This window comes from Sus scrofa, chromosome 8 (genome assembly GCF_000003025.6).
Source record: "Sus scrofa isolate TJ Tabasco breed Duroc chromosome 8, Sscrofa11.1, whole genome shotgun sequence".
Classification (NCBI taxonomy): domain Eukaryota; kingdom Metazoa; phylum Chordata; class Mammalia; order Artiodactyla; family Suidae; genus Sus; species Sus scrofa.
This window is the reverse complement of record NC_010450.4, coordinates 137,999,956-138,020,173: the sequence shown is the minus strand read 5'-3', so window position 1 is coordinate 138,020,173 and position 20,218 is coordinate 137,999,956. Positions and strand designations below refer to the sequence as shown.

Sequence of the window (20,218 nt, the reverse complement as noted above, 5' to 3'; positions counted from 1 at the left end):
ATTTTGAGCGGTCCATAGGGAGGGCTGAGAAGGAAGCATGGTTTCCAAGTCTCAAGGTTTTAAGACAAGTCTCCAAGTCAATTTTACAGTGAAGAAAAGTGTTATAAGGTAAAGACAGTTTAGTAGGCAATAAAACTCATGGCTGAATGAGAAATTAACGGAACGACAGCCTTCTCTGCTTGCTGCACCTTTATGCTTAGTTTTATAGAGTATTTTAGATATTTTTATGTTCTTTGTGTACAGTTGAGACTGTATGAAAAAGATGTAGGGAAAAAGAGAAATCAAGATTATGGGAAAAGGCACAGTCAAAAAGAAATGTAATATTATCGTTAGCATAATTTAATAGTAATTATATGAGACCCATTTTATATCCTTTAATACCTTTGCTCCTTAAGATAAACTCAGTGCCGCCAAAACACAGGAGCGCAGTAAAAACAAACTTAAGGCCAGAAATCCTGGCAGCTATAAAGGCTTAAAAACAATTTTAGAGAGACTGACAGATCTATAGGGGTAGATCCAAGAATCCTTAATAGCGGCAATCATTCATTCAGCAAACATTTATTGAGTAAAAGCCAGACAGTAGGTGAAAACCGAGTAGATGTACAGCCCCCTCTGTACAACACACCTACATGTATCATCTCATCTGATACTTGTTACAACCCTGCCAGGCGTGTGTTCCCCAGAGGAATGCGCAATTCAGTGGGGCTCGTGCACAGGAGCGCGCTCACAGCAGAAATGCTAGACTGGAAACCCGGATTCCCTGCTCTTTCCCGTGTATCCCCGTCACCTTCCGGTTCATCGGGGCAAGGGCGATGCAAGGTCATCTTTCAAGAACCTGAATTTTCGTTCAGAGTCACTTTCATCACAAAGGACATAGGAAGACTGAATATCTTGCACGAAGCCATTAGCACCACGTGAGGAGCGATCCGCACGGAGAAGGGCGAGGAGGGTGGAGAAGGGGAGGGAGAACGGGGCTGAATGGAGAAGTACCACGTAGGAGTGAGCGAGGGAGGGAGGGAGGGAGGGAGAGGAGGGAAAGCGGTCACAGGGCGGCCGGAGACGAGGCACCTCCAGGAAACTTCCTTCGCTGCCATGCTTTTCAAGGGGGTTTGGTTCTGACCGAGTTAGTTCCTAAGGAGAAGCAGCAGCATCACCGACATTGCGTAATGTGCACCCACCATCCATTTGCTCTGAATTTTGTCCCGTCATCTTGAATCCGTTCTCACGGCTTCAGTTAGCACATCTAAGGTGCTAACGCCTTAATTTTTATCTCCAGGCCCAACTGCTCTCTGCCAGATGTCTACTGGGGAAAAAAAAAATCAACTTGGATGCTGCCACCAAATTTATAATCTCTGGGAAAACGCCTCATTGTCCTTCTCCCTGAATCCTCTTGTATCTCTCGTGGCTCTAGGACGAAGAGAGCTCGTTTCCCAGAATGGCAAGTCACAGGGGTGCTGAGCCCGTGCGGCTCAGCACCCCTCCCATCGCTATGGCCGGTGTTACCACCTGCACTTAGACTCTGTCCTCGTTGCCTTGCCTCTTTCACCAGCCTCTCCTGAATTTACCGGAAGAGCCTCCTTCTTTTTCCTTTGGCATCTTCCCTTTCCACTCCGGTCTCTCCTCTGTCAGGAGAGGCCACTGTCCAAAGCACAAATTTAATCGCGTAGTTTTCCAGGAGAAAAACTCATATGGAAGCCCCACTCCCCGCAAGATCAAGCCCCAGATCATTAGCGTAGCTTTCGATGCGCTCAGCAAACTACATCCGATCTTTCTTAGCATCCTCAGCCCCTTACACTTTCAGCCAAACCGAATGTATTTAGTTTTGCTCCATATTTTTCTTTGCAAAGCGCTCATCAAGGCCCCAAATTATCTCAGATATGCGTTGGTTGGTCTCCTCCCCGCCAGGAGGCAAGCGTCTAAGGTCAAGAACGCTGGTTACTGTGTTCCCTGCAGCGTCCACCGTGCCTAGAACGTGACTCGTGATAGGGGCCCAGTGGATAGTTGGTGATTGTCTGACTGAACAAACATTTCTGAACAATTGCCTTTGAAGCCCAAATCCGTGCTGTCTCTTATTTATTATTATTATGTATATAATAAATTGACAATTACTTCCTTATTTTTCATCTCCACTTTCACTCTAAGCACTAAAATTTAAAAACGGACTTGGGTTCCCGTTGTGGCTCAGTGGTAATGAACCTGACTGGTATCCATGAGGATGCGGTTTCGATCCCTGGCCTCGCTCAGTGGGATAATGATCCTGCATTGCCGTGCGCTGTGGCGTGGTTCACTGACGTGGCTCGGATCTGGTGTGGCTGTGGCTGTGGTGGAGGCCGGCAGCTGCAGCTCTGATTCGACCCCTAGCCTAGGAACTTCTGTATGCCACAGGTGCAGCCCTAAAAAGCAGAAAAATATAAAAATAAAAATAAAAACTGACTTAATGGGGGAGATCCCTGGTGGCCTAGTGGTTAAGGATCTGGCATTGTCACTGCTCTGGCTCTGGTTCTGTCCCGGGCCCAGGAACGTCCACATGCTGTGGGCTTAGCCAAACAGCAACAACAAGCTGACCTAATGGGGAGTGTACAAGGCCGGGTACCAGGGGGCCTCGGGTTTGAATTCTAGCTCCGCACTGACCCAGTTACCTCGTCTAGAAGATGAGGAGATACGTCCTTCTCTGCAGTTATCCTAAATTGCGCGACGTGCGTGCTCTCTGCTGTGTATGCCCCTCCCTCCCCCTTTCCTTCCTTCTGCCTCGTCCTCTTCTCTCTTTGGTGTAGAACCCGTTTTTGCAAGATGAAACCTCAGGTGTGAAGAAGAGGAAGAAAGGGGGACATTTCCACATATTATTATTTATTTTGGGGGGTCTTTTTTTGTCTTTTTAGGGCCACACCCGTGGCGTGTGGAGGTTCCCAGGCTAGGGGTCTAATGGAGCTGTTGCTGCCGGCCTACGCCAGAGCCACAGCAACACCAGATTGGAGCCGTGTCTGCGACCTACACCACCACTCACGGCAATGCTGGATCCTTAATCCACTGAGCAAGGCCAGGGATCGAACCCGCAACCTCATGGCTCCTACTCAGATTCATCATTAACCACAGAGCCAGAACGGGGACTCTATCCACATATTATTTTTAAACTCTCCTCCTTACGCAGCTAAAAACTCAAGTTCTGGTTTGGAAAGGGATTTTAGGGTTCATCTGTTCTCTTATAAAATCTGTCAGTTTCCTCTATAATTTCCAAGCCATGTGATTGTCCAACCTATGCTTAACAGCTCTAGCAAGAAAAATTCTGCCTCCTGTTACTGTGTAGCCACCGAAAACCATTATAAATTACATACCACAACCATATATAAGTTGTAGCATCAGCTAATATTGAAGATAGTTTGCCCAGGACAATAAATTAATTAAGTCATCTTAGTGAGTCTATTTGAATGGAAACTTCAGTGTCAAGTTTCCTGTGATTTCTTTATCAAGGCCTCTAAAGTTGTATTTTTATTGGTATTTTAAAAATAAATTCCTGCAACATCAAACCTATAAAAGGTTCATCACAGACCAAATACCTCTCTAACCTTTTAAGCTCTCACAGTAAAAACTGTCCTTTTTATTTATCTAAGTTTGAGAAAGATACAAATGTAATCATAACCCCCAAGGCAAAATTTTATGGCAGTTTTCAGAACTCTTCACTATAAAAACTACTCAAACCTACAAACATAAAAGTTTCCAATAAAATTTGTTTTAGATACTGGCGATAAAACATTCTTTGCTTGCCTCTTAGCTCCAAATTTTGGAACCACAGCTGTCCAAATGCCAAAGATATATTCCATATTCTGCCAGCCACACATGCCCCAGACTTTAAACCTCCTTCGGTTGAAAAACACGAGCTATTATCACTCATTAAGTATTATTAATATTTCATATTTAAGGAATGTGTTGTTCATGAGAATAAAAGAAAAAAATAGCTCCTATTGAAGAAACCACAAGAGCGTTACCTAAATGACCACGGCACCTAAAGTAACTATATTTTACTTTCAGAATAATGTCCTCATGTTTTCACCTAAAAGGTGGTTGTGATGTTTCACCTGGAACATGTTCCGTAATGAAACTTTCCGTAATAAGGGAGCAACGTGTGCCTAGAAGCCTTAGAGGTGATGCTGAGCGCCCGGGGGTGGTCTCTTGAGGGCGCTGGGAAAGGCGATTTCCGTTCCAGCGCCGGTGCCCTCCGTGCCACCCACCGGGAGGTGCTACCAGTGGCTTCGGCCCTCGCGAGGCCCGTGGAGGCATCGCGCGCTGGACTCGGCAGTTGCACCGAAGCGTGTTTTCAGGCCCCCCGAAGTCAGTTCTTCTCGTCGGTTGCAGTTCTCGGAGGCGCCGCGCAAAACACAGAGCAGACCCGTCCTTGGACGTCAGCGCGTGGTCCGCGGTTCCAGGCGCGGCGCGCGTCTGCTGGCAGCGCCCGGTGCTCAGCCGGCCGCTTACACCCGGCGGCTTTGCAAAGGCTTGGACTGCGTCTGAACTTCAGCAAAGCCAGTTTCTGACTCTGTGCGCCCGGCAGGCTGAGAAATGTCCTCGGCTGTAAAAACGGGCACATGACCTTCCTCTTGCTCCTTTCCGACTCAGGGTGCCAGTGACCTCCCTGCAGACTCTTGCAATCTTACCCTTCGTTTTTCTCAAAGTAAAATCCTCCTTGTCATTCAGGTCCTGCAGAAAGCAGCCCTGAGTCGAGAGGTCAAGCCAGGGTCCATTTTCCAGCTCAGACCTGGCCTCACCTGGCCCCTCCGAGGAGCTCTGCAGCCTCAATGACACCTGCTCCCCTCATGTGGCCAGATAAAATGTGACACCCAATTTCATTTGAATTTCAGATAAATAATGAATTCTTTTTAGTGTGTCTCAACTATTACACGAAACACACTTAACGTTAAAGAATTCTTTGTTGCTTCCTTGAAGTTCAAGTTTCGTTGACCATCCCGCGGTTTTAGGAGTTCCTCTGGGCACTCCGAAGGCCAGGCTGCTGGGCTTTCATCCTCAGGGCTGTGGGGGTTGGGCACAGGGATGGGGATGTGGGCGGCGGGGGCGCCCAGAAGCCGTCGGGGGGGCTTGCGTGGGATCCACGTCAACGCCAGCGCAGCGCCCCTCACACGTCCTCCCGCTGTGGAAACGTGGCCCACCTTTGTGGGTCTCCCACTGGAGCCTGCTTTCGCTCTGCACGAAACTGCCTTTTACAGCTCTTCCCTACGGCTTGCGGGTCGCACATCCGCTGCTCCGGCTCCCGGGGAACGTGCGAGCTCCGGCTCTCGGCCGAGGCCTCCCACCCCCTGCAGCTTGACCTGCAGCCGAAGGCCTCGGCCCGTTTGCTGGTAGCTGTGGCGTCTCAGCCGCGGGCTTCCTCCTGCCCCAAGTAGCGGTCACGATTCTGTCAATGAGGTCGAGTCTCAGCGTTGCTCTCCCCGCCCCACGTTCGCAGCCCATTCGCTTGCCTCTTCCTTGCCTGAGCGCTCACGGGCTTTCCTTCACCACTGAAAGGCTTCATCCGCCCACTTGAAAATGCTGCCGTTCACCCCGTTTTCATCCCCCGACGCCTAGTGCATTAGGCCTGGGACTTAATGAAGACACTTTCCTAATTCATCAGCTCTGTCTGAATTTACCTTCTTCTCTCATCAGCTGCGCATTTCAGTCTTTTACCAATATTTAGAAAGATTCTCAACAGCCTCATCCTCTTTTTATCCTGCTATATAAGCTAAGGCCCCCCCGCAACCCATACCCATGCAAACAGTTTCCTTCTCCGTTCTTCTGAAATTTGATGAAAAATTCACGACGGGAACTCCCGTCGTGGTGCAGCAGAAACGAATCCGACAAGGAACCATGAGGTTGAGGGTTCAGTCCCTGGCCTGGCTCCATGGATTAAGGATCCGGCATTGCCGTGTAGGCTAAAGGCTACAGCTCTGATTAGACCCCTAGCCTGGGAACCTCCATATGCCATGGGTGCGGCCCTAAAAAGACCAAAAAAAAAAAAAAAGTTACTGTGATATCATGTATATTGGGATAGCAAAACTTTCACGAAGGACTATAAGAGCAAATTTAAATCATACTGAAATTAACTACATTATATATTGCTATAATGCATTCCCAGTGGAGAGTGTTTTAAGTGCAAAGAGGCTCTGATATATTGCAGTTTTACTTTAGGGATCATTAGGCATTTAATATGAAGAATGTTAGCTTGAATAGAATAAAAGCTTAAATCTATATATTTAGTAATTTCTCATACTACAGTATAAATTAGAGGCACTATTCTTTTCAATGCTGAATCCATGTTAACATTTTTATATGGAAAGTAAGCACAAGGAAGAGATATAATTATTTTCATTAAAAAGTAGGTTTAAGATTAACCCTTGTTTCATATAATCTTTTATTACATTTACTTGTTTTTTAATCAAAAAAACAAATGAGGCAGAAGATGAAACAAAATAGCAATTATCACACACAGAGACATGTACTTAACATACACATAGGTGAAAAAGAGCAGTTATCACACGCACATGTACATAAAACCTGAAATGACATGTTTACAAAGCAGAGCAGTTTTTTCTTGGAATTAAATAAAAATAACTACATGAGCAATTTTAAAACTGTAAACCATTTTCAAGTTCAACATTGTACAATTAAATGTGAGTTCATACTCATTTCAAAACAAGATGATGTTGGCTCCAGAATCCCACATTGCCGTGGCTGTGGCATAGGCCCTCGGCTACCGCTCCAGTTCCACCCCTGGGAGCCTCCGAGGGCTACGGGTGTGGCCCTAAAAAGACAAAACAAAAACAAAAAAGATTATTTTTACAGCAGCATCTTAGTTCATTGTGCCACCATGATCAAAACCAACACAACCAAAAGCTGAAAACTGCGTCAAGAGTTCCTCCTGTTCCACGTAGTGAAATCAAAGTAGAGCTTCGTGGGTTTTAGTCTGTTTTTCCTCCCTTGTCTTATTTCACGGTCTAAGCCATTTGGTATATTCATGCGGTGCGTGAACATAAATTTTCGCTTTCCTGTACTTGTTTCAGACATGCTTAAGCCGAGAGAGTTCGATTACTGCACACAGGTTAAGGTGCTAAATCAGGATGCTTCTCCATTTAGTAGAATTGGATTTCACCAATCTTTTGCCTTAAATTTCATTTGCTGGCCTACGATATCCTCAGATGTTCCCAGTATAGTCAGATTTTTTTCAGGGAGGGTCCTGAGTCCTAGTGTAAGTTGTCTTTGTTGGGAGAGAGCCTCACACGATTTGGAAATTGATTATTTTAAATGGCTGGAATGAGAGAGCCCAAGGAATGCGTTCGAGATTAATAGTAACTAGTTGGATTTTCTTCTGGCTTAAAACCGAAACTAAAATTTCAGGAGATTGAAGAAGTCGTTTGCAACTGGTGCTTTTTTACAGTGACTCAGAGGAAGATTCTCTTCCACGAATGGCCCTTTAGGATTTAAGTAGGACCTTAATGCAAGGAATTGGAGGGGGATCCAAGGGCCCCCTCCGCCTTTTGTATATCAGGCCTCAATAAGCATAAAGTTCTGCTGGTGAAAAGGTGTTTCTAAATCTGTTAATACTCCTAAAATAGTTTCGAAAAATCTCTACGTAGTTTAGGGAAGTGCTGGATCAGCTGTACCTTTGCCATGTAAGCTTTTCACTCGTTTACTTGTTCCCTCGTCTAACACGCATGGATTGACTACCATGTGCCAGGCACGCCACTGGTACCAAAAGGAAAGGAACTGTGCCAGAGATAAAAGTGGTCTAGCGGCACAGCAGCTCACATGTGCTGGTATGCGACCCAGCCTACATGCGCGCTGCCTGGCCAGGGAGCGTCCATATCTAAGAGCCAGCGAACACGTCTTTGACCAAGTGACCTTTGAGATGGGACCTAATTCCTGTGTCCAGGAGGAAGTGAGGAAGGGCAGAGGGAATCCGAAAGGCAAGATAGTATCTTCTTCGTGAAAGGATTAGCTTGGTATTCATCCTTCCTTTCAACCTTTTCAAACAATCCTTTCGCAGTGGTCCAAAATAAACTGAGATAGAAAAGAAACCTCAAGGGCAGGTGAACTTAGTGCGCTCTGTGGTCTTTTTGCTCTTTGAAGGGCTCCTTCGTCTGGGTTTGACTTGGAAACAGATGGCGTGTGTCGGGGACCTAATGAGATAGATGCTCCTCCCCATTTGGACCTGTGACTTGGGGTCTTCTGTTCGTAAAGTAATCACTAAAGAATCAAATCAGTTGCTTGTATCTTAGGGCTCCTTAGGCTAAGAAGAGCCTAACTTCCTGATGTCCAGTATTGGAATTTATGATGTCTGAATTTATGATGCTCTCAATCCAGTCGGTGCTTGTACTTCTTATGGTTTATCTTAAAGGGACTCCTGTATAACTGCTTTTGTGCTGTTCCATTTGTTTTCTCTTGTAGAAGAAAAAAAGGCTGAGAATATTAACAAGCCAGCTGTTAGCACTTCTTTGATATTTCCCTGTGGTCTGCTCCATTAGAGGGGCTAAGTTCTTAATATCAGTTGGATTTGTTAATCATTGGTAAACAGTGCTCTCTGAGTACCGGATAAGGGTTTCATTTTCTGCATTTATTTTACCACGGCAATTGGGACGTACTCTTGTCTTTAATAGGTTTCTTTAAAAAAATGCCTAAAAGCACAATCCGGATTTCCAAGCCCTCCACCACATCAGGCAGAATGTTCCTTTATTGGCGTGCTGAAAGCAAATACGATTTTCCATTTTTATTCCAGAGTTTCTTTCGGGTGATCTTAGATGGTGTTCTCTATGCCGAACACCATGGGGAAAGGGCCATAAGAGGCCGCTGCATCCACGACATTAACTAACACTTTACTCAATTAAGCATTTACTCAGAGTCTGCTTTATGCCACATGTTGTGTTAGGCTTCGCAGAAATGAAAGCAGTGATAAGCAGCGGGGGAAATGGCACCCAAAGGCTCCGAAGTGGTTGGTCCTTCCATATAAAGTTCAAGGGCATTTGGTGTGACATTGGCTGTCCCAGAGGAGACAGAGGCAAGCTCCAGGAACGGTGCCATATTCAGCCAACAATGCCCACTTCCAGTCTCCTGAGTGGTAGCCCAAGTCTGTGATGGATCCATTTATGTCTTTATATCTCCCTCACAAGAGGAACTATGGGGAGACCAAGAGAGATGGATCTAGATGTTTAGCCCTAAGGCAGAGACATGGTAAGAATAATTTCTTTGGTCAAGGGTATCTTTAAAAGAATAAAGCTCTCCGCTCAGTGAACTCATTTAGAAAACGTTTCCGAACAGAACCCTCCTCGGTCAGGTGTGGTGGCATCTGACGCGTGGCTCTAAGATCAGACCTTGAGGAGCCCATGTCCCCCCAGAAGGCAGTTCGTGAAGTGTGGGGTGGCCGGAAACACGGAGCTCAAGATGCTGAGGGGACTGAAGCCTCATTTACCTGGGACAGGGTTGAATTTTATTCCTGCTTCTCACTGGGGCAGAAGCTCCAATGACATGCTAAGGCTTGCTTCCCAGAACTGCTCCTAGAAGCCCCGTCAGGCAGTCCCAAGAACCTCCTAGAGAACTTGACCACTTCCTTGATGGAAAGATTTACAAGGCAGTAGATTTCTCTCCTCCTCCCTGCACATATGGGTCCACGGAGGACAACAAACCGAAACGATCCTGCTTCCTTGGAGCCCAAGTGGAGCAAAGTCAGGCACAGGCAAATCCCCTGAGTTCCAAATGGCCTTCAACAGACATGTCCTGATGGAGCAACAGTAGAAATCAGTAATAAATTAATGAGAATGTGCCTCTTAGTGGCAGTCACCCATCCGTTCCCTCTTAGAGCACCTTTTAATTATTTTCACTAGCGACAGAGTTTGGGGGTCACTGATTTCAGAAAAGAAGAAAACTTTTTCTGCTTTCGAGGCGGTAAAATACAGCATCTCCATTCTGCAGTTTGAAACAATCAGCATTCACTACCTGTGGTTGTTTCTTTTCTACATGCGGGTGATGCCACTGCATCAGTGGACCGAAAAGACATTTTCTAAATTCGCCTTTTTTTCCCTCCGGAGGAGAAAGTGATATGCCCTGCATGCCTCCTCTCCTCACAGGGCACCCAGTCATCCCCGAAGGAGGCAGAGAGGCGTGGATTAAAACGCCTCGTTCCTCCACTTCCCGTCTTTCCGTTAGCTGGGCTTGTGCCCAATTTGTGCAGAGAGAGACTCATTGCCTCGCCGGTGATCTTCACAGCGGCTGGCTAACGCAGCCCCCTTAAGCATCTCTGCAAAGCTCTCAGATCTGCTTAGGAATTTGTCAGAATGACACATGTTGGCAGCAGTTTCACATCACGAAAACCATGGACCAAATGTGGTACCCACTTTGCCCACCCCTTTCCTTCTTTCCCTCGACACCCATGACACCTTCCAATGGGTGACTTTCTAGGGTTACCTCTCAGACGATAAGTTACAAGTTGGGAAAATATACTTAAATTATGTCTCAAAACAAATGAAGAACAACCAACATAAGTCAATAATTTGTTGTTTTGATAGCAGCCCTGCTGTAATTGGGAGATAGAGGGTGGGGGTCCTCCTGCTGGACAGAGACAGAGCACAGAGCAAAAGCCATTGTCGCAGAGCCCTTGGCTTGGCTGTGCATGGCGAGCACATCAAATCCATCTGATCTCTCACCTGGCCTAGAAGGCCCAGACTCAGAAAAGGTGGGGGGTGCAGAAAAGCAGTGAAAGAAAAATAGACAGGTGTGTTCTGATAGCAACTTACGAGAAACTCTGGCTCCATCACCTTGCGAAGGACAGTTCTAACTGGCGTTCTCCTCCTGCAGCATAAAGGAGAAAGACATTCCAGGCAGCACCTGAAAACCCACGATGAGTGAAATAAGGATGACCGTAGATGCACATTTTTAGGGATTTTGTTGAACTTTACGTTTTCGAAGCTTCTCCCCACAGTGCCTTTTTCCCCTCTTTGAGGCTGTCAGGGGAGGTCTAGCACTCAGGAGAAAATAATATTGGCAGGGTGTTTAAACACAGTCTCGGGAGGAGGGAGACTGCGGGACTGTTATTTTTAAATGAATTACAGTGATCTGTGTGCACCAGTTTCTTTAGTGATTATTCTTGGCAGAGCAAAGCCTCAAACCCAGTTCAATGCGAAAATCCCCAACAGAGGGAAAGTGAGAAATCAGTGCAAGTAGCAGACTTGTGACGGAATACTCTGGTCATTCCGAGGTTTTCACGAGTCAAGTGCATCCGTGGCAGCAGATTTAGTGCGCACGTCTCAGTCCTGTCTTCTCATTTCTCAAATGTCAAATTCAGTCTCCAATTGAAAATGGAACCAGCTAAGTCCCCCAAAGGGCTTTGCAGGAAATGAACTCTTTCCCTTTTGCAGTGTCTTCTGAACAGGCTAAGGCAGCCCGGTTTGAGCAGAAACTCTTCTGGGGGCAAAAGAGAACGCAGTCAAGCATACCCACTCTCACCAGAAACACGGACAGTGAAATAGGTTCAGCAGAATTTCTTTCAACTGATTAAGTTCTGAAAGGTCATGCACACAGACAGGAATCCAAAGGTCCTTCCCGTTCACGGGACCAGAACGTCACCGCCACCAGGTACAAGGCCAGGAGGCCACGAGGCTGGTGAAAGGCGCCTTCATTTATTTATGTATTTAAAGAAGACCTCCCCCCCCCCTTTTTAAAGTGTTATTCTTTATTTCGTCAGAAGTCTGGAGGTCTTGAGAAGAAGGACACAAATTTAAGGCGCTCTGGTTTAGAGATTAAACAGGTCGCAAACTCAGAAGAGCTGCCCGAGGTAATTACGTGGGGTTTCCCTGCCCTGCAGTTTGTAAGCTCGATTTTGTTGCAGCTTCATCAGTATTTGTGCTTCACAGAGAAACAAACACCACCGCCCCATTTTCACTGTGTGTTTTGTTTTGATGCAACATTTAGCTCTTGGCCAGTAGGTAGAAAATCATACTTCTATTGGTGCAACCAGCATGAAGGGGCAAAAATCCTAAGGTAAAGCTCATACCTGACTTGGCTGATGGCAGTTTCTGTGATTGAAGTGCAGTTGACAACATACTTTTTTTTTTTTCCTGGCCACACCCGTGGCATATGGAAGTCCCCAGGCCAGGGATCCAATGGGAGGCACAGCTGCAGCCTGTGCCACAGCTGCGATGGCACCAGACCTTATCCCGCTGTGCCAGGCTGGGGAGGAAACCTGTATCTCAGCAGCGACCTGAGCCACGACGGTGGGATCCATAACCCACTGCACCGCAGCAGGAATCCTGACCACCAAGAGAACCGGCATTGCTCCCCTAACTTCAATCCCGGTAATCTATTGCTCCTTACTGTTAACAGTCACTGCTAGTCCGCCTCTTGCAGCTCACGCAGCTTCAGCGCCACCTCTCAAGGTCTAAAGACCGTAGTCATTTACCTAATGAGCCCCTGGAGGATCTCGGGTAGCTCAGCCCATTAAGCAAGCTGCGTCTCAAGCGAGGGCTGCTGAAAGTTGACCTGAAACTGCCAAAATCCTTTGTGGAGTTTTGTTATGAGTCATAAAACTCACTTCCTTCGTGGCAAATCCAAAGGTGTTTGTTAATTGTGTGTCTGCTCCGTGCCATAAGCTTCACCTCACCAGAGCATCTGCTCGAGCCTCATCCCGTTGCTAATGATCATTTTCTACTTTCCAGTCACTAACTTTTAGGAAGCACCTGTGTGACGGGTGAAGAGAGGCCTTTAGAGAGGGATCCTGAGAGCTGATTTCTACCCCCCATTTCTGCCGATTACCGTCCGAGGAACATGGAGCGAGGGCTCTGACCCCTGGAATTCACGTTCCTCATCTGCCAAACACAGGCGGGGGGAGGTCCTAGACAACACGAATGTCCCCCTGGCTTTGAAATTCCGGTCACACTTACATATAAAGAAAAGCCTTTATTTGTATTATTTTACTCTAGCTTTTGGTGAAGCTGGACAATTTTGCATGACTTTTAAATCATTTATTACATATTCAGTTACCAAATCCTGGGACGACTCTTTAAAATGGGAGGAAACCTCAAACAACACAAAAAACTTAAAAAAAAATCAAAAAACAAAAACCCTCTGAGTTTCCCAGCACCTTAGCTGACAGGATTCTGTAAGGTGCACAAAGTGGCCTCAGGCTTTATTGGTCATCTCTTAAAAGTCTGGATTTGCTGGGACTTGGCGTTTAATATTGTGTGGTTTCATTTTGTTTTGCGACAACGCCGCTACCTAACGTATTGTCTTAATTTTCTAAATATGGAAATTAAAACATACTCATACCAATTTAATATGTTTTAAGCATGTTCCGTAGCAACCATATCGGAAGCTGTGGTCTCTCGTCTGTGACGTCTTTACAGCATTTGACCTTGTCCACTTCCCTCGTGCCCCTGCCCCTGGGCTTCTGGGTGTTCCCTCCTTCTGTGACTGTTCCTTGCCTTGCGCTGGCTCCTCCTCCTCTGCTCACTTCAGGTGGGAGACTGTTCCTCAGGTTCCGTTCTCAGTCTTCCCTTTGGAATCTCTCTCTGGACACCCGTCCCATTAGTCATCGCTTTGGCTGCGACGAGCGCATCATTTTCAACGTCCTTGTCCACATCATTTCAAGAAGCCTTAGTGACTCACCACTACCTCTCGTGATCAGGAGCAGTGATAACCAAGTGTGGATTGTTTAGCGGGGCATCTGTGGTCCCAGCCTGCCTCGGTGGAATCGCTTCCCTCCTTCTCTGCCGCAAACATCTTACTCTCTAGCCTTTCCCGTGAGCCCTCGGGAACTTCAGGTTTCCTTCCCCTCTCCTGTGTTATTTGCTTCCTCTGGAATGTCTCTGTCTTCCTCCCCTCTTGTAGATCTTCCAATGTCCTGTTCACTTTCAAAGGCCCGGCTCGAGAGCCCCTTTCTCTTTGTGGCCTTACTGACCCAGCAGGCGACAGGAACTGCTCCCCGTACCCACCCCCTAACTCCATGTGTTCCTAGAGGGCCTTTATGCCTTTCCGTGGTAGGGATTGCATTATTTCAATTACATATCCGGTCGGTTAATTAATTAATATGTATCTAGTAGAGAAAAGCAGAAAACAACTTTATTTTATTACATTCCCTTCAAGCTGATTTGTTGATTGAATTAAATCTTAGGTGGATCCCATTATTTTTCTCATCTTTTTTCATGTGTGGAAAAGCTCAATGCTATTTAATATTTTTTTTTAACATTAAAGAAATATTTTAGGGCCGCACCTGCAGCATATGGAGGTTCCCAATCAGAGCTGTAGCTGCCGGTCTACACCACAGCCACAGCAACGTGGAATCTGAGTCACATCTGCAACCTACACCACAGCTCATGGCAACACCGGATCCTTAACCCACTGAGCGAGGCCAGGAATCGAACCTGCATCTTCATGGATCCTAGTTGGGTTTGTTAATCACTGAGCCACGAAGGGACCGCCTCCATTTAATATTTTTTAAGAAAAAAGAACATCTTTAATCTGCTATCCAGTGTGTAGTTTCTCTTCTCTAGCTTAGGCCCACCTCAGCCTCAGAAGCCTGGGGTGGCAGGAGGTTCGGCTCAGACTGTCCCTCTTCCGCCTCCCATCTCCTCCCCAGCTCTCCCGGTGCGATTTCAAGCCCAGCCAGATCAGCAAGCGAGGTGGGATTAGATGAAGAGTAAAATCTTAGCTGCCTTCTGGTTTTAAGACGGTATTATCTCTCTCTCTCTTTTCTTTTTCTTTTTTTTTTTTTTTTTTTTTTGGTCTTTTTTAGGACCAAACCCAGGCATATGGAAGTTCCTGGCTAGGGGTTGAATTGGAGTTGCAGCTGTCTGCTTACACCACAGCCACAGAAAAACCAGATCTGAGCCACCTCTGGACCGAATACACAATACCTTAGTGACTCTATTTTTTTGAGCTACCAATTTTCAGTAATATATTCTTGGGGCAAAGCACCAAGGTAAAGCGTACTTGGCTTTTTCGAGCAACTGAAACCACTGTTGTGGCTGGAATGTAACTGGTAGAGAGGAGAGTGGCAGACGGTGAGACGAGGTAAGCAAACCTGAGACCACCAAGAGTCTTGGAGGTTGCGGTGAAGAGCTGGGTTTTATTCTAAACACAACGGGTAGCCGCTGGAGGTCTTTGGAAGGGATACGAACAACATCCAGAGATGATACTTTAACGGCGGGCCTCTCGCTGCTACGTGGAGAACTTAGGATAAAGGGGAAGCAGGGAGGCAAGCCCACCAGAGAGCAGGTGCTCAGGTCATCCAGGTGGGAGATGTGTGTGATCTGGCCTGGAGAGACAGCAGGAAGAAGGCAGTGGCTGGGAATGGTTTGGAAGGAGAACTGAGAGGATGTGCCAACGGAAGGCGTGCGCAGGAGGCGGGGACAGGGTGAAAAGTGACCGCTCCTCCGGAGGCCTGGCTGAGGGCAGTATTAGCTGATGTGGAATATACTGAACTAAGGGTACGTTTTGTTTTAGCTTCCGTTTTCTGATCTGTGTTGAGGACAGAAGGGCTTACAGAGTTCTGTTTAGGTTACATTAAATTTGAGATACTCATCAATTCAAGCGGGGAGCTCAAAAGGCAAATCAGGAGTGCCTGTCGTGGCGCAGCAGAAATGAATCTGACTAGCTTCCAAGAGGACCCAGGTTCGATCCCTGAGCTTGCTCAGTGGGTTCAGGATCTGGCGTTGCCGTGAGCTGTGGTGTAGGTCGCAGACACGGCTCGGATCCCACATGGCTGGGGCTGTGGTGTAGGCCGGCAGCTACAGCTCCAATTCGACCCCTAGCCTGGGAACCTCCATGTGCCATGGGTGCGGCCCTAAAAAGACAAAAATAAATAAATAAATACGTAAATAAAAGGCAAATCAACAAATATTTAAATTTGGAACTCAGGGGTCATGGCTGGAGATAGACGTTTAGTTGCCATGGGCCTGAATTTCAAGCCCAACGACTGCAGGGAGGCCCCTGATGACAGGACCTGGAAGGAGGGACCAGGACCAGCTCTCGGTGCTGGACATCGAGAGGGGAAGGGTCGGCAGAGAGACCCGGAAACGTGAGACTGCGTCTTGGGCTGTCACTCCTCCGCATTTGCAGTGTGTAAGTAACGAGACGGACTCCGCTTCAGCCGTTTCTCACCTCAGCCCTGGTGAGAATCTGAAGCAGTAAGACCTAAGAGGGGATAGGCAATTTTTTGAACCTATTATAAAAGTTGGAGAAATGTCTCATGGTGCTGACATTACGGAAGTGGACTCATCTGTATCGGTTGCGGCCACAACAGCCTTTGTTCGCCGTGAACGTTCTCGAAGGGAGGTGAGGCGCACATGCTTTTGAGCTGTGGGAGTTTGAGCAGGTTGTTTAATTTCTTTGTGCCCCAGTGTTTTCATCTGTGAAGCAGAGAGGACAAGAAGAAGACGTGTCTCACAGGACGAATCTAAGGGTTAGATTGTCTAATAGATGTGGTACTTAAAACAATGCCTAGACGGTAGTGGCACTGAGCATGGCTGTGGTCACTATCTTCCGGGAGCTTGAGCCGTCTACAGCATACCCAGTGAAACGAGTGAGTTTTTTGTTTATTTGTTGTGATTTCTTTAATTTTTTCTTTTTTTTCTTTTTTTTTAGGGACACACCTGCAGCATATGGAGGTTCCCAGGCTAGGGGTCCCAGCTTTGTCTGTCACCTACACCACAGCTCATGGCAACGCCAGATCCTTAACCCACTGATGGAGGCCAGGGATCGAACCCACGTCCTCATGGATACTAGTCAGGTTCGTTACCACTGCGCTGCACTGGGAACGCCATGAGTGATAGTTTTAAAGTTCCAGAAGAATTGAGAGTTAAGTTTATTATGTTCCAGAGAGATCTAGTTGTGAACCAGGTAGAAAAATACGTTGTTCCTACGATTCTGGCATTTACTAGAATGATGGTTTTGGAAAAGTCGTTTAAATCACGGCGCTCCAGCTGTCCAGCTTGAAGAGTGCAGAACTGAAAGGACTAAAAGTTCTTAATGGTGTTCTCTAAATTTTATAAATGTTAAAATTTCTTTACTTCTCATGTCATGTGATTTTCTTTCGTTTTAGTCTACACATGGATGGAATCTACTGTATATCAGGCTAAAATCTCCACTTCAGTAAGATCTGTGCAGGAGCTTGAGATCATCGGGAATAATTTTTGGGTTTTTTGTAGATTACAGATACCAAAGCTCTGATAAAACTGGGACTGTAAATCTGTCCAAATATCATGCTAGGAAGCTAATGCAAGCTATTTAGGAAAATTCTAACTTTAGTGGCGTCTGAGGTAATTTATTTTGTCTATCACTCATTTGTAAGGTATCTTTTAAGAAAATATATAGTGGTTTCAATATATTTTGTTTAAAATGGATAAATTTCAAACTATTTATCTGACACTGCACATTCAGGGAATATATTTTTTGGGGATCTCAAGTTTGAATAAATTATTTGGCTGAAGACACACAAAGTGTAATTTAATGTGCAGATATTGCGAGAGCAGAACGTTGTAAACCATGACCACTCTTTCCCTTTTCAAGTGTGTCACAGATAAGCTCCATGTAGGAACACACTTTTGGAGGACCTGAGAACGCCTCTCGGTTAGGGGGAGACATCTGGGCACTTAGTCAGCCAGCCTTCTGAAGCCCTTGCTTCTAACTGACTACAGACAGCAAAGCCGTTTCCTCCCTCTTATTAGCAATGGGAACTTTTACCTAGAGAATTCAGAACAAAAGGTAAGAAGGACAGTTAATTATAGTCCAGGCCGCACATGCAGAGTTAATGAATTTTAATGCACATCAATTAATAACTAATTGGGTTTTGCCTGACTATAGATAGAGGTATTGGGTGATGAGAAGAAAAGAGGCCCTATTTTAATTGAAATACAACAGTCATTCTGCTCTGGCTTTGTGTCCCTGGTTCTCCTTGTCTTTAAGTCAAAATCAGAAATAAAAAACTGGAAGCTTCTAAAAAGGTACACATGACTTTTCACATAAATATAAAATTCTTTATAACTCTGTGTGGAGCGGTGCTGTTTCAAAGCATTTTTATGTGACGTGTAGACGAGGTGGATGTTGTATTTTAGCTTCAAAAACAAAGGGGGGAAAAAGAAAATAAAGAAAGAAAGAGGAAGAGAAGGTAGAAGAGCTCAGAAGGTTTAAAATCTTGGTTTCATTTCTTACTTGTGAAATTGAAACACATAAAATACCCGGAGTCTTATGAATTGGATTCCAGTTCCCTCTCATCACAGCATAAAGCCCCATCCAACTTCCATGCACCTTCAGAGAAGAGCAAAGACAGGCAGTCAAGCTGGAGTCATCACTCCTGTATGGTATTGGCTTAAGGCTGGACAAGTATATTAATGGGAAGCATATGGAGGTCAGCAGTACACTGCGGCCAGCTGTTTTCTCAGCAAAGGTATCACCGTAATTCAATGCGAGGAGGAACATATTTCAACCAATGCTGCTAGAAACAACTATATAAGTATTTCGGGGGGGGGGGTTGAAGCTTCACTCTTATGTTGTACCACACACAAAAAATTAATTTGAAGTTAATCATAGACTTTACACGTCTAAAATCAAGGAGCTCATACAAGAAAATAACAAGAGAATGTTTTAGTTATTGGAATGGGTGATACTTTTTTCAAAAGGACACAAAAAATATGAACCATAAAACCTGATCAACTGCATTTCATTAAAAAAGTATTATCTTCCTCAATAATTAAAAATAAAAAGGAAAGTCATAACCAGGGAGAAAATATTTGCAATGCATCTATATGGCAAAGACTTCTATCCAAAATATGTAATGCACACTTACAGGTCAATAATAAACAAAGGCACGGGAGGGACCGACTGGGACCTCGGCATTGGCGTATGCACATTATTGCATATGGTCAGTGGGGACCTGCTGTGTAGCAGCGGGAAGTGAACTCAATATCCTGTGAGAACCCAAATGGGAATCGTAATAATAAATATTTTCTCAAACGAGCAAAAACAATAGTGAATTTTTTTTTTTAATTAGTGAATTTATTGCTGGCAGGCTATCCAGAAAAGAAATGTTCAAGGAAGTTCTTCAGGTGGAAAGAATGTAAGGAGTAGATTTACAGGAAATATAAAGGGCCTTGGAAACGGAACATACACTAAGTCAACCAAGTTCATGCTTTGCTTTTTCCACTCTAAAGATGACTGAAGCAAAAGACGGTAGCAGTGTGTTGTTTGTTCATAGCACATGCAGGTTAAATTATATGACGCAGTACAACAAAGGGTGAGGCGAAGACATTGGAAACATACTGCATTTGCCCAGGGACATCAAAACATCGGTCCACATAAATTTGTGAAAGTATTGCTATTGCAGCTTCCTTCGCAGACGTTCCAAACTAGAAACAAAAGCCAAATGTGTATCAGAAGGAGAGAAGACAGGCTGGCGCATATTCAATGTACGACTACTGAGGAAGAATAATAAAAAGAATGGCCTGCTGATAGAAGCAGGTAGAGAGAGAAATCGCCGCAGCTTCTCAGAGAAGCTAGCGTAAGTGAGTACATACTGGGTAGTTCCAATTATCTGAAGCTCAGAATATACCAGACGGCTGGCGATGGAAACAGAAGAGCCTGTGGGAGAGGGCGGCTGACGCGGTGGAGGATGGGAAGCTTTCTGGGTTGTAGCCGGTTCTCTGATTGGGGTGTTAGTTACGTATTTGGGTGAATTTTTCAAAAGCCATTAAAATGCACACAAGAGCTATGAATCAAACTCTATGTAAACTTTACCTAAAAAAACAAAAGAATGCTAAAAGTTCCTTTAGCGAATATTTTAGAAATGAGACAACGAATATATTATGCACAAAAACAGCTTAAATAAATAGAATTTCCAAAGCAGTAGTATTTAGTTTAAAGCTTTTTAATACTCAAATAAGCTTAAAATCGTAGTGGAGATCTGGTAAAATTTTAGATATTAGAATGTTTACACAGTGGACAAAAATATAATTTAGCATCTTGTATATTTCAATTATCCATCTTCTTCATTCTGCGCTATAATTATCACCTCTTACCATAATTGAGATTTACGTAAGCGTAAATAAAAGACACTGAATAGTACAGCTTAATACAAACTTACTTTTCATTTTCTGTTAATTTTTATAGAATATTTCTGAAGGGAGATATTTATATCTTCAGAATCTATTAAAAATTGAATGTTGTTGGAGTTCCCGTCATGGCTCAGTGGTAAAGA

The 20,218-nt window shown here is 45.2% G+C and overlaps 1 long non-coding RNA gene across 2 annotated transcripts in view; it reads left to right on the top strand.

The window, feature by feature from the left end:
- The window catches only part of LOC102167132, a 690,997-nt gene that overhangs the window by 626,346 nt on the left and 44,433 nt on the right, over positions 1–20,218 (top strand). The gene's annotated exons all lie outside the window — the stretch shown is intronic.